We start from the raw sequence: 14705 nt of genomic DNA, 5'->3' as shown, positions 1-14705 counted from the left end.
CACACTGTAGTCACACTGACAATAACACAGAGCATAAAGAGTGAGACAGGTGAGATTTGTACCAGTGTGTGAGTTGAGCTAGAGTCAAGGACTGACTAGTCTCCTTCATCAGCTTATTTCTATCAGTGTTCAAACTACTGGTGATGATAAAGAAGGATCACTGCTGCAGCTTATAATGTGAGTACTTTTTAAGAAATTGCCTGAGGCTGGGATTGAACCAACAACCTTTGCATATCAGACAACATTCACATGTTTATCTGAGTGAGCTATAATCCACTTTCTCTTAAGCTCTTATCATATTTAGTCAACCTCATCCTGATTTTATTTAGTCAAGTTTTCATCAACTAAGTGTCTAAGTATTTTCATCTTATCTTAGTCAAAGAAAACCATAACTATTCATTACAATTTCCAAACTTATTGTAAAGATATATTAATCTGTTATTCTGGAATTGTTTTAAGGTTTGAATGTGCAATACAGACACAGATGTTTAACTTATCCTTCTCTTCTGATTGGATCTCTTCCCAATTCGTCCCTCCCTAACATTTTAGTCTAGTTTTCACCAATGAAAAATAGGTAGTCGACTAACATTTTTCCTCATAGTTTTCGTCTACGAAATCAACACTGCTATGGATGCATGTCTCCACCTAATGGTGCACTCCTCTTCCAAACTCACACACACTTTTCCACAACTCCACCATGTATCTGAAACAATGTTTACTTACTGTCAATCTCATCAAAGTTTCTGAAGACCACGTGATCCCACTCCATAAAGCTGCATTTCCCAATGAAGGGCTAGGCAAACACCACAAACTGATACATATTTCAATTCAAATACATGTCACTCTTGTGTTAGAATGAGTAAATGGGCATTGACACTGTTTTTATATAACCCTTGATCAATTCTCATTAATCTTTTATCTTTTGAACAATTGAATTCATGTGATTTTCATTGTCTTGCTGCTGTCTGAGGTGGGCGGGTCCTTAGGTACCTTCAGGATGCTCACTGACGTCATTAAATGTAGGTTTGTTTCCCTGCTCCCATTCATGGTTTTTTCTACCGGCTACGTGTTCGGGTGATTTTCACCCGACGTTAGTGATAGAGGGTAAAATATCTTCGGGTTAGGGTTAATGGTATTGTGGTGACTTTTTTTTTTTTTTCACCACACAAGTCCCATGAATGGGTGGACCAAAGGAGAAGTTGGGAGCTCCTGTTTTTTTTTTTTGGGGGGGGGGGGGGGTGTTTATAACGATTACCTAATTTTTCCCGAATTTGACATATTTTTTATAGTGTCCCCCATAATAAACTTTTTTGTGTGTTTTTTTGATATTTCACATTTAAAAACAAAAGAAGAGTACCTCAATTTGCCATGTATTGTTGTACTTTAAGATATTTTGATGAGAAGTATGTTTTATGGGGTATATTGCATCGGGTGAAATACACCCGACGTTAGTGATGGTGTGACTGTAAATCACGTTAGTGTTCTAGGGTTAAGGACCCGTGGGGGTCCCCGGACTGCACTTTGAGAACCACTGGAAAGGCCTAGCCTCGGGTCAGATGTCTTGATCAGTAAGGTCTATATTAGTACATGTCAAATCTTGCCAAAATGTAATTCTTGAAGCCCTGAATAGGGAGGTCAAAGAACAACTACAGAGCAGCACCTCGGGAACTGGCAGGAATTCTGTGTCTTATTCAAGGTCAAGGACACTTGCTTGCGATGATGCTGACACAGGGGATTGAACCTGGGTCCTCTGGTTGAAAGATGGATTATCTACTGCTGCATGTAAGCAGAAATGCCTCTCCAGCTGTATCTAAATTTTCACTACTAGAATAAGGTGGAGGGGTACTACGCTTCGCTAACAATAGGCGCTAGAGTTGAGAGTGCAATATTTCTAGTTATTATAACGGCTGACTTCACAATCCAGACTTCTTTTAGTGTCTGTGCTTTCATGCGACAAAAATAATCTATGGGATTTATTACCTTGTCCTCAAATGAACTGACTAAACTCCTCAACCAGACAAGAGTAATCCAAAAGCCCCCAAGCCGATGGAAATTTAAGACTGACGGTGATCCCAAAGACCTCCCACCCCCTCCCACCCCTATCCCTTTAAAAAGTAGCCTACTAAATGTGAAAAATAATCCATCTATCTTCAGGGAGGGAGAAATATTCTCTGAGGTATTTGTTTGAGGAATTTCCTCAATCGTAAAGATCATAACTTGCCATGTGGATAAAGAATGAAGATAGATAGTGTGGAGGATTGCTCCCTTATCTGTGAGAGGTCATGCAGGTTGCTGGGGTTGCCTTTGACCAGAGAAGTGCTGGAGCCTGCCAGGGGATTCGACACCATGAGAAGGGAAAATATCTCTGGTACTCTCGAGGGATAGCTGAATGTTTTAGTCAAAACATATGGGCTCGGATCCCCAAACCAGCATCTGGCATGTGGTCGACACTTTTGCGGCTTTCTAAACTTTCTAAAAATCAGGGCCAACATTATATTTCACAGAGTTCCCACGGGTCCTTGAAATCGTTGAAAGTTTGCGAATTTGAGAAAAAATCAAGGCCTTGAAAGTTTTTGAAAATAGTCATTAATAGACATGGGTGCTTGAAAGTGCATGATATATTTTGTGCAAGAATAGAAGTTCTTGTTATTTTGATATTTGATTTTTTTTACTGCTACATTACTAAATGGATTTAACACAGCACAGTTGAGAAATGTTCACACATTGAAGCCCCTCTCCTCCTGTTTTCATTGTCACCCAAGACAGTAATGAATCATTCTTCAATGCGATTCATGTTGCTCGTGATGATCTCCTCCACTCAGGTTGTTGCACCTTGATGGACCGTGATAAGCCAGCATGTCTTTTAGCTGAATGGCTGAACTTCCTTAACGAGATAAGAAGTGAAAGCCACTTTTCCCACGATTGTTGCTGCCCGCATGCATTCTTTGTGGCACATTCCATGGCGGGGCCTCAGAGAGCATGCCTGTCGTGCTTTGCGTCTGTCCGTGTCCCACTTCTAGTTCCAACCAAGTCCCTCATGTGAAGGGGATGTCTCATTGTTCTTCACTCTAAACATGCTTGAGGAGTGGCCGGGGGGGTGACTGGTCTTGTGCTATGGAACTCCAGACATTCGCTACAGGATGCTTGGAATGCTGCAGAGACAGAGGGGCGCGTTCTTATCAGCCGTGCATACGTAGCCAAGAGGGCCCGAGCTGTGCCAAGGGAACTCTGCCAGAGGGGCCATAGAGGAAAAGACTCATTCCTGTAAAAAAAAAAACAATGACCCCTGACCAGACCAACGCCATGCAAAACTATGTGTTTAACGAGGACATCCCAACAGACAAGATGACTCACTGGTGACTCCTGCATGTGCCTTGACTGAGTCCTAGATCATTGCCCTAGATTCTCACAGAAAAACCACCGCTGTATAGCCTGCATGGTCCTAAACAGCTAGGGAGTTGTGTAAAACCTTGTTTGGTGGAATTACAAGGTGAAATTATGAGTGTGTGTGGTTTATTTTTTAAGTGAGCAACTGTGTGTCATGGTGGTTACTTTCATTGAGATATCCACCAGATGTGAGACGGGCCTTCCGTACTAAGGCAGGTGAGGTATAGAGTGCTATGTTACTTCCCATCAACTGTTCTTGAAAGAATGATATTTTGAAGTTGACAAGTGGCATGAGCATTATGATAAACATGGATTCCTCCTTCATTCTCATTTGGCCCCAAAGCCAAGTAATTTGCAGTCTTGAAAAGTGGTTGATAATATGCGACGCAGTCAGAAGAGGAATGCTTTGATGTGGAGTTTATGCATGACGTAGGGTTGTGTTATGTAAAAATGATTTAGAATTTGATTTTCCCTGTTCAGTCATGTCTAATGAGGGCATCTGTTTGGGTCCTCTCTTGTAATGAGTTTGGAGTTGCCCTGTAACTACAAACATCCCAGGCTAGCCCACTCTCTCATGCCTTGGCATCACTCTCTCATGCCTGGGCATCACTCTCTCATGCCTTGGGATCACTCTCTCGTGCCTTGGCATCACTCTCTCATGCCTTGGGATCACTCTCTCATGCCTTGGGATCACTCGCTCATGCCTTGGCATCACTCTCTCATGCCTTGGCATTATCACCTGTTATGAAATGGTACTGTACACAGTTTGAGTGTGAGTGTGAGCTTTGTGCGGTGTTTTGTGTTTCAATATTGTGGCATAGCATAATCCTAAATACAACACAGTGTCCACTGGGGACTTATGACCATTATGGTTAATTATTTTGAATAGTGTATGACCTTTCATTTGCATATCATTGGAACCATTTGAAGCCGCTGTATCTCCAAAATATGAACTTGTCAGAAACAAAAACAGCTTTGTTTTTATGTTGATGGCAATCATTTTTTGGACATTATAATAATGAGTTTAGAAAAGTGTCTCATATGTCCAAGAGCTCAGAAAATTTTCTCAACCCTAGAGGACCATTTAATCCAACTGAGGTGAAAACAAGAAAATCACCAAAATTGGAGTTACAAGTGATCTGCTCATATAGTAATCACACATCCACAAAGGAGATAGTTATGTTGAGGAAGTTGTCTGTCATTCAATATATAAAGTTTATGATGTGTTTGATATGCCTGTGCCTGAAAAAGGCGATACCGAATAGGAACAATGTAAAAGTATGATTATAATCTACACTGCTCAAGCATCCTGGGATACGTGGGATTGACGCAGAACAGTTAGGTTTACATTCTTTCAGTGGTACTGACGTAAACAGCTGAACATGTTTTGATTTCTAAGTTGTTTCAGGACAGAAATGCCTGAAGAGACGCCCTTCCTCATTTGCAGTTTCAAAAACACTGCAATCTTTCCCAAGACATTTGACACGTAGTGGGTTAACTCCCATTAGGTTTCAAATGTCTTGGACAGAGACAGGCAGCATAAACCTGAGACTGATTTATCCTGAAATATCCTTTACAAGATCCAAGTTTAGAAGACAAATTTAGAAAAGAAAAGAAGTCGATATAGCTCATTCTAATTTCTAACGATGGAAGAGGATAATCTCAGACAGGTTTAGCAGTGTGCATTCAGCCTTTGTTGGAATATCAAGATAATCTGTTAAAATAAAGATTCTTTTTTAATTAGAATGTAATTCAAACTGTTTTATTGGACCGTTTACTCTGTGAATGTGATTTTTTTCTTTTTCCTTTTTGCAAATCCAGCACCTCTTGTGTCAACTGTCACTATTGTACTATCATAAAAGGCTTTTTCTGGTACTTTCAAGCAATCAGCAATTTGATCTGCCTACCGATATCAAAATAAACAAGAGAACCACTGAAACTAGACTGCACTTGCAGTGAATGCAATTGGTGAATTTTAAGTGGTTTCTTTAATGTTTACCTGCTCCTGGTAGACTCTAGTAGTATCTCTGTTGATACACCAATCAAGGCCATTCCAACCAAAAAATGACAACACTTATCCATGGTCCTTGATTGGTCACTGTACATACAGTATAAGGATATGTTATGTATGGGGAGAGGGGGAAGACTTTTCACACTACATTGCTTTCAGACTTGACAAGGGGGTGGGGGGTAAATTCTAGTATTGAGATTATGCTCAGTCAGAAACGGTTATGCATCTCTTTCTAGCTGTTTAAGAACATTTAACTAGTTAACACTGAAATATGCAGGAAGGACCATATATCCACTTCTTCTCCTCAACTCCCACTACTGATTAATAGTTGTATACAGTATAATGTCTGTTACTTTCCCTTTCCTCATTTGTTATTGGTGCTTTACATTTAACTATCTCTAAAAGATTAACAAAATAGTGGCTTGATATACCACATGTTGTTGCTAATGTCACTTCTTTATCTGGAATCTCAATTGCCAGTTAAAATGCCTTCCCAGTCAACCAGGCAACTTCCCCTAATTTCATGCTTGAGTCCACTTAAGTCCTTCTGTGCTTTCAAGTCTCAATTATACAGGCCGTAAAATGGTCAGTGTTGTTGAAGATCACAGAGAAGATTGTCATCACCTGTGGTGATCACTCTGCAGGCTTCTCATAAATCAACATGCTCTCAGGGTTGTTTGTTAAAGTGCTTGTTCATTTAGCTAAACTCAAAAGACAGATTTAATTAGAAGTATCCGTGGATTTTAAATACTAATTTGCAAAGGGATACATAAAATGCTTTGGCCATACATTTCCAAAGTGTCAATTTCATAGATGTAGTTCTCAAACTTTTTTGTGACACTATACTGTACATAGGCTATGTAACTTCTATTTTATTGTTTATGGTACATTCCTATGCCTCTTATAATGTTTGATGTTTATATTTTGCCATGTCTGAGTGCGAGCAACTGTTTTTTGCTTGGCCAGAAAAATGTTTTTTCAGGAGTACACAACCTGCCTATGACCGTCCCGTCGGTCACCACCATACAATTGTTCCGCCCAATCTGACCTGGGGTGTAGGCATAAGGTGGTTTCCAGGATTTTCCAGAACCTTCCAGGACTTGATGACCTGCCCATGACCTTCCCCAGATCATAACCCACCGCCATGCAAATTTTCAGGCCAACCCCATCTGGGGTGTGGGTGTGAGGTGTTTTCCATTTGTTTTTCAGGTCGTCCCAGGAGTTGATGACGTGCACATGACCTTCGCCGGATCATAACCCCCCACCATGCAAAATTTCAGGCCAATCCGACCTGGGGTGTGGGTGTGAGGTGTTTTCCAGGTCGTTTCCAGGATTTTCCAGGACTTTGCAGGTGGTTCTAGGACTTGATGATGGGCCCATGACCTTCCCCAGATCATACCCCCCCAACATGCAAAATTTCAGCCCAATCCATCTTGGGGTGTGGGCATGAGGTTTTTTACAGGATTTTCCAGGACTTTCCAGGTGGTTCCAGGACTTGATGACGTGCCCATGACCTTCCCCAGATCATTACCCCCTGCCATGCAAAATTTCAGGCCAATCGGACCTGCGATGTGGGCGTGCATAGAAGATAGACAGACAGACAGACAACTTCAACTTTATTATATCGATTTTTCCATTTTCCCCTTTTTTCTCAAGTACCCCCTGTAGTACCTCCACATACCCCTAGGGGTACGTACGCGTACCCTCTGGCATAGAGGATGTAACAAGAAAGCTTCAAAATATGCAGGGAAAGGTCAGAGGAATGACTGGCATACACAAACATGATTGGAGTTTTGGTGTGAGAGTGATTTTTGCAGTAGTTTAAACTAAAGTAAAGTAATGTAAGCCATATTCACATAACGCACAACACATTCTGCGTGATTCTCTATCCATGGATGGAGGTTGGCTATAGCTTTATATTTTATTTAATCTCCAGTATTAATAAACAAAATTGCAACATGTAATTTTAATTGTAAGACATGGGATATTACCTGTTTTTCATAGTTATAGAGTATTCATTCATACACATTCCAAACTGTCTAGACAAGAGTAAATAAATCAAAATCTAATTTCATGCTCGCCTTAAAATGCGGCTGAATGTTTTTCAATAAAGCAATGTCCTCACTGCTCTGTTTTTGTAAGATAGGCAACAAATCAAGGTTGGCTTTTCTCAATATTACATTCTACCTAACCACTATTAACATCCCATATTCTCCTGTTGCTGGTTTGTATTTCCTTTGAGCTGGCCACTTGTTCAGATCTGTCTTGATGAGTGGGCCTGCTGGACTTGACCTATGGGGTTCTTCTTTATCTTTCCCCATTTGCCTCTGCAGCCTGGGTCTGTGGATGTCATCAGGCACATAATGGCCACCTGCTATCAGTGGCCTGCAGGTCTCCTCTCCTGCCTAACACACCCCTCACCCCAAGCTGCAGAAGGGCTGAATTTGTATGCAAATGATATAGTGTTTCCTGTCCTCTATCTTTGGTGGCCATTGTGGGATTTCCTCATTCCTGGCGGCTGGCCCCTCCTCTTCTGTCTCCTCTTCCTTTAACCCCCAGTCTGCCATCTGGAGACAGGGGTTATCCCAGTCATCTCTCAGCTTCTTAGCTGATGTTTGTTCAGTCAGGCCTATATTTGCTAAAGCTCTCTACTGGCAGAGATGGAATTTTCTTAAATGAATTTTAACATCTTTTTGTTGGAAAAAAAATCTAGATGCATCTAGCTGTGTGTGACCTAGGGGGGATTCCCTAGTTCTATGTTTACCATTATGAAGGATCCTTTGTGACTTTATTTCAGAAACCTCTGTCCTCTCTGATAGCAGTATACTAGATAGCTCAATATGTGCGTCATATTGGTGGTATGGGACGCTCGTCATCTAGCTAACAAACTTACTTGCTCACTATTCCAGGGACTGCTGCCAGTTTCAGGTGGTAAACAACATGGCCATTATCCTCAAACAACACAAAGGCCTATAAGCCTCAGTTTAATTGGAAAAATGCTGCAAAATGAAACTGTTTCCACAACAAAGGAAGACCGAAGAAAGAAGGTACATTACATTCCACTATCAGAGTTTATGACATCATCGGCTCATTCAGTTGAGTTTATCTCAATACTGTCATCTTATACTGTATAAAGTATACAAAGTAGGCAACGAGTCATGCTAGGAAGTGTGTGTGTGTGTGGGGGGGGGGGGGGAGATTTGATCCTGACTAATGACAGAACAACTAAATGATTAACAGTGGTTAGCTTTCCCCCATTTAATTTGATTTAACAAGGGTATTACCCCCAAGATAGACTGTTACTATGGCATATGGCCAGAGGAAGTGACAATATTCACTGTTGTTACCAGTGAAAATATTGTTTCGACATCCATCAATCTATTGTAGGTTGAGTATTCTGCTCAGTGTCACTGTCGGCTTGTGTGTCTGGCCGGAAACACTTTCTCCAGACACCACAGTGAAAATAGCAGAAATTGGCCTCAGAAATGTAAAGAAACATCCGTAATTTTAGAAAGGAATGTGGCATTCCTTTGCAGTTGACTGAGCCCAGTCTTCCAGAGTACCTCCTATCAGGAAGTGCTGCACAATGGGAGCAAATGGCCAGAAACACAAAGTCAGACATTTGGGACAGAGGTGGGGGCAGACAGAGGAAACTGTGTCAGGCAATGCTTTCAGAAACTAGTTGAATTCTAAGAATTACTTCCATAGAATACTTTAATTTCAACAATAGATATTTCCAGTCCGATCAATTATTCTGTGGTTAGACCACTTTAAATAAATACCTAGATATTTACTTATAATGTTCACAGCTAAGAACTTTTAGTTGAATTACTGGATTACTCCACCTTTATTAACTTATTACTAAGGCCAAAAGAATGATCCAATCATTAGCAAATGGTGGCACTGACACATAAAACTCATATAGCCTACTCATGTAATACTCATTCATCTTCAGAGATGGGAAAAGTATACACATTCTTTACTTAAGTAGAAGTACAGTTACTTGTGTAAAAAAAAAAGACTGGTAAAAGTAGGCCTGATTCAACTTGTTTACTCAAGTTAAAGTAAAAAATGACAGGCTGTGAAATGTAATCAAGTAAAACTTCCTGGTCGTAACACTGAGGCAGCGGCATGGTGGAGCAGGCCTGTCGTAACATTGAGGTAGCGGCATGGTGGAGTCGTAACACTGCGCTCGAGCATCCATTCCTTCAGGTCTGTCACTGTAACACACCGACTGTCTTTGGCACTGGATGTTTGCTGAGTTATCCCTTGTGTAGTCAAAAATGGAAAGCACTAGTAGTCCAATAAATATTTGTGTTTTATTCTTCTTCATGGCAGTTGGCATCCTTTATGTTGCATTACCACCTCCTTCTGGATTCATCCATCCACTGTTTCCCTACATCTTCTGCCTGTTGACCCTCTCTCCCTACTTGTACTTATTGCTTTCCTGCTTCTTTATCATCAGTATATGAATGGGAGCTAGGGCTCTGTCTGTCTGTCTGTCTGTCTGTCTGTTTCTCTGTCTGTCCCACATTGACAATTGGAAATTGACGTATAGCTGCCGCGTTGATCTATGTTTTTATGTTGACTGTAATGTGTGTCGCTGTCTCTTTGCTTGTTGATGTGTTTCGTTACTTTTTCTTTTTATAATGTGTCTGGTGTTCTTAATGTATGAGGACCACAATGGAAATAAGCCTTTGGGCTTTATTGTGTTTTCATCCTCGGTGATTCTTTTATTTTAAATTTCTCTTGTATTGTGTGTTGGCAAGATGTGCCCTTTTTAATCACCAAATAAAACCTAAACCTACATCAGTGATGTCATAAATTACATCATCAGTGAATTACTCACACACACAAGGCTATAGTTCAGTGATTATGTCACTGATGACATCATCAGTGACTGATGTCATCAGTGATGTCATACACATTGTGACATCAGTGATGTCATAAATTCACTCACACACACACACACACACACACACACACACACACACACACAAGGCTATAGTTCAGTGATGATGTCACTGATGACATCATCAGTGACTGATGTCAAGTCATTATGATCATCTTGCAAACTCTGGACAGACACACAGACAGACAGACAGACAGACAGCTGCAAACTATGGCTATATCAGCCAGCGCATGACCGTACAAAGCTATCTTTCTCTATCGATTAGATCCACGCCATCGACAGATCAAAGGGACTCCATCGACGAGTTCGACCAGATCAAAGACACTATCGACCAGTTCAACAAGATCAAAGGGACTCTATCGATGAGTTCGACAAGATCGACAAGTTCGACTCACGTCCCACCAAAATCATGTCGAGAACTTCAAGCCCACGTTCAATAGCTTCAATCCTTCGCCTAGCGAACGAGATGTACCAAGTGTTTGAAGAACGCAGAAAGAAAACGACCAGACAAATAGTGGCCGAGGCCTACGAAAGGGCCGCTAGCTGTCGGGCTCTCCCAAACGCCCTATTGGGCAGATCTAGCCCGATCAACGAACGATACCAAACCGCAGAGCAGACTCCGCCTGACTCTCCACAACACCTTTCTAGCAATGCAAGCTAGAAACAACGAACAGCAGATGGTTGGTTCTCCAAACTTATCTGCGGAGAGTCCAGAACTCCCCTTGCGAGATCCGGGCCCTCTGCACCCAGCCGGATCTCCCCAACATGTGATGTATACAGACATCACAGGTCATACTTTGATTGATAATGTGTGTGTGATATGGTTTTTCCACAAAAAAGGTGCACATAATACGTGAAAGCTGGGAGAACGCAAGACGAGAGAGACAGACTGTCTGTTAAAACTAAAGTAACTCTGTTCTGAAAATGCAATGAGTAGAAAGTAGGGATGTCACAATATATCGTCCCACGATATATCGCGATATCAAAACGTGACAATATGTATCGTTGAGATGAAATCTCATATCGCGAGAAAAAGAAGCTGAACATGGTGGCACTGATCTGCATCTGAGTGCATGCTCGCTCTCCTTTTCATTGCTTTACTTTGAACAGATGAGGGACGTTACAGACACGGAGGATGAAAAAAGGTGAAATTACTCAAATTAGCATGGAGGATGCCCCCTCAACTTACAAAAAATATTGTTAAAATATCGTATCGTATCGTTATCATGAACCCAATATCGTGTATCGTATCGTATCGTGAACTGAGTGTATTGTGACACCCCTAGTAGAAAGTACAGATATTTGTGTTAAAATGTAGGGAGTAGAAGTGAAAAGTTGTCAGAAAAATAAATACCAGAAAATCCATTAAGTATTTGTACTTACCGTTACTTCCCATCTCTGTTCATCCTCAAATTGAGTTATTCATACAAGGAATGCGGATGAAGTTGATGCCAGTGAAACACCTCAATTGTTTCAGCTATTAGGATAGAATGAAAAATCCCAACATATTATACCACATGTCCACATTAAATCTGTAAGCTAGTATTTAAAAATATACAAGCCTACCTAGTATGTGGCCATAATTTCAATATGAAACCCCCAGATGCACATTCAACTTTCTTCTTTTGGCTGTTTCTTTGTTTTAACTGTGGGTCTCAGCCCCCTCCTGCCCCACTTTCAGAATAGAAACCTTTGTTTTTAACCCGTGCCTTCCAGTAGCAGGGCTGTAAGAGCTCCACCACCTGCCCTCTGTTTCTAGGCTTCAAGCACAGAGGCATCCATCTCATTTCAATGGCTGATGAACAGATTGGGCTTCTCCAGTCAGCATGGCCCTAGGAGACATCTTTATCTGGCCTGGAAGCAATGGCTTACCCAGCCATCTGCTTCCACAGGGTCCACACCGCCCCGCCTGCATGCATGGGAGGGGGCAGGCAAGCATGTGTGTAACCTGAGAGTCATTGTTCAGGCTTGTAATGGCTAACATTTTGGATCCAAGAAATGGTTAGCATGATGGTGTGGGTTAAAATGTGGCGCTTTCTAAATGAGACACAGAAGCGTGTCCTGTACAGGTAAATTGTTGCTTGAACTCCCCTCGGCCATTTTGTTCAGAGCTGTAAGTTGCATGGAGCCAGCTGCTCTCAGCATAATGGCTTTTGGAATTTGGATGGGAGAAAGGGAAGATAATTCTCAATTGTGTCTTTCTGTTTGTAAGACAGGTGGTAGGTACACTGTTTGTGTGGAGTACAAGTGAAAGATTACATTATTGGAATTAAACACCTCCCCTCTTTCTTTTTTTCCTGCCTTTGTTTCTCTCTCTTTTTTGTGGACTGTACACTTTGGTTTTGTGCACAATACGTTCCTGTTGCATTGAATTGGCAGACGTCCATATGGTGGGTTGCTGACAGGTGCATCTGCCTCTAAGCTTGAGGGCAGGAGATAGATAGTGTGCTATGCCTTTGTTTGGCCAAAACATCTGCCCCGTTGCCTGAAGCCGTGTATGGGATATCCCACTCACTCACTACTATCCTTTTAGATGAGTTCATCACAAAATGAAACACCAAAATCTTCACAAAATGTACATCTTGATCTGATCATATGCTGTTTTTTTGCAGGGAATTATCACTGAAAACTCACCTCTTTGATTTATTAGTTTGTACTTACTTTGCAAGTGATGATATTTAAATTAATAAACGCAAAGACTGGCTTAGTTAGTTCCAGACATTCAGTGTTTGGCAAAAGATCTCATCAGATTCCACACTGAAACTTTGTTTACATTACCGACTTGTTTCCAAAACAGTCTTTAAGATCAGTTATTTTTATAACTAAACATTAGCCAGAAAGAATGCGTGAGTTGTATATTTACACAAGGCCTATCTATGTTTTGAGCCAAACAAAGGTTGCTTGTTTTCCTGAAATGGCTCAATTGGGCTTAACACCCTCAAATAGTGACTGAAACAGACAGCAAAGAATGTTTGTGCCTCAGCTGTTCTTAACTAGTAAGGACTCACACAGTGACATGGTTAGTCCATTAACCATTTGATTTAGAATGTTTTGCAATTATTTATTGTATTTTTCCCCACTTTTCATTATTGCGAAATAATTCAAATCTTCCCACACCCAAACACACCCACCCCCATCCGTCAATGTGTTCAATATTACTTTTCCACGTTTCCCAAAATAGAGCTCAGGTAATCTTTGTTCCATTTGACTAAAATGTCAAAGATGAACAAAGTGCTGGGTTGTTTGTAAAACCAGGTCATTATTGCCTTTACCTATAGCTATATTGGAAACATACTCCTCAGTCTATACATTGTGTTATGACACGCCGTGGTGTAGGTTCTATTTATTTTAGGTCTATGTTAGGCAAAGAGTTTAGGATGTATGTTATGTTTTATGTTTATGTTACTTTACTCTACTGATTGTATTGATTGCTGATTGTATTGTTTGCTGATTAATTTTGTAACTGTTGTACCTGCTGCTGTCTGAACAGGTCGCACTTGTGAATGAGACCTTGGTCTCAATGCGATTTACCTGTTTAAATAAAGGCTAAAATAAAATAAAATGTAGTGTGACTGACGTCACATGCTTCCTTAAAGGCCCATTTCACAGCAACCATTTTGAAGGGGTAAAGAAGGAAGTAAAGCAGGTGTAACCAATAACATTAATGAGGGCCCTGGCACTGGACCACCTAAATGGAATGGAACATCACTAATGGTATTGGTTACACCTGCTTTACTTCCTGCTTTGCCACCTCAAAAGTGTTGCTGTAAAATGGGTCTGTAGCATGATCTCTGGTGATGAGAGGGATCCGGCACTGACTGAATATGGCTGGCTGCCTACAAATCTACAGGAGACAACAAGCCAAGAGGACGCACCACTACACAGTTACCATGCACAGGGTCAGTACTTCAATCACCCCAATGAACTGACCACCATAACACCGCCTGAGCTGGCCCAAACCGCAGATCCAGAAGTCGACGTGAAGGGGGACGCCGCCGAATCCAGGGTCCCAGCCTGCTAGCCTCAGATGTCCGGAGATTACTGGAAGTGGTGAGTGACCAACACCCCTAGACAGACAAATCGCACACACATAGTCAAGTAAGGCATATGATAGAAGTGAAATGCATCACTTGAGGGAGAGACAGAGCGTAATGTTCCCAGTGGGAGCTGTGCTGGCTAGGCCTAGTGATTAGGCATACCAATCGGTTTGAGTTGCTTTAGAGTGAAAGGTGAGTCATTACATATTTTCACCCTATCTACTGGTGAGCACCTAGTCCTAGGGCATGGCTGACCAATGTGGGGGCCTGCGGGCCAAACTTGGCCCACTTCTTTGTCTTCTTCTCTTCTCACTCTCGTTCTCCCTCCGTCATAATGACATCCACTGATGACATCACT

The sequence above is a fragment of the Poromitra crassiceps genome (genome assembly GCF_964638095.1).
Source record: "Poromitra crassiceps genome assembly, chromosome: 12".
NCBI classification, from domain to species: Eukaryota; Metazoa; Chordata; class Actinopteri; order Beryciformes; family Melamphaidae; genus Poromitra; species Poromitra crassiceps.
The sequence above is the reverse complement of the archived record's forward strand: the minus strand, read 5'-3'. Positions refer to the sequence as shown.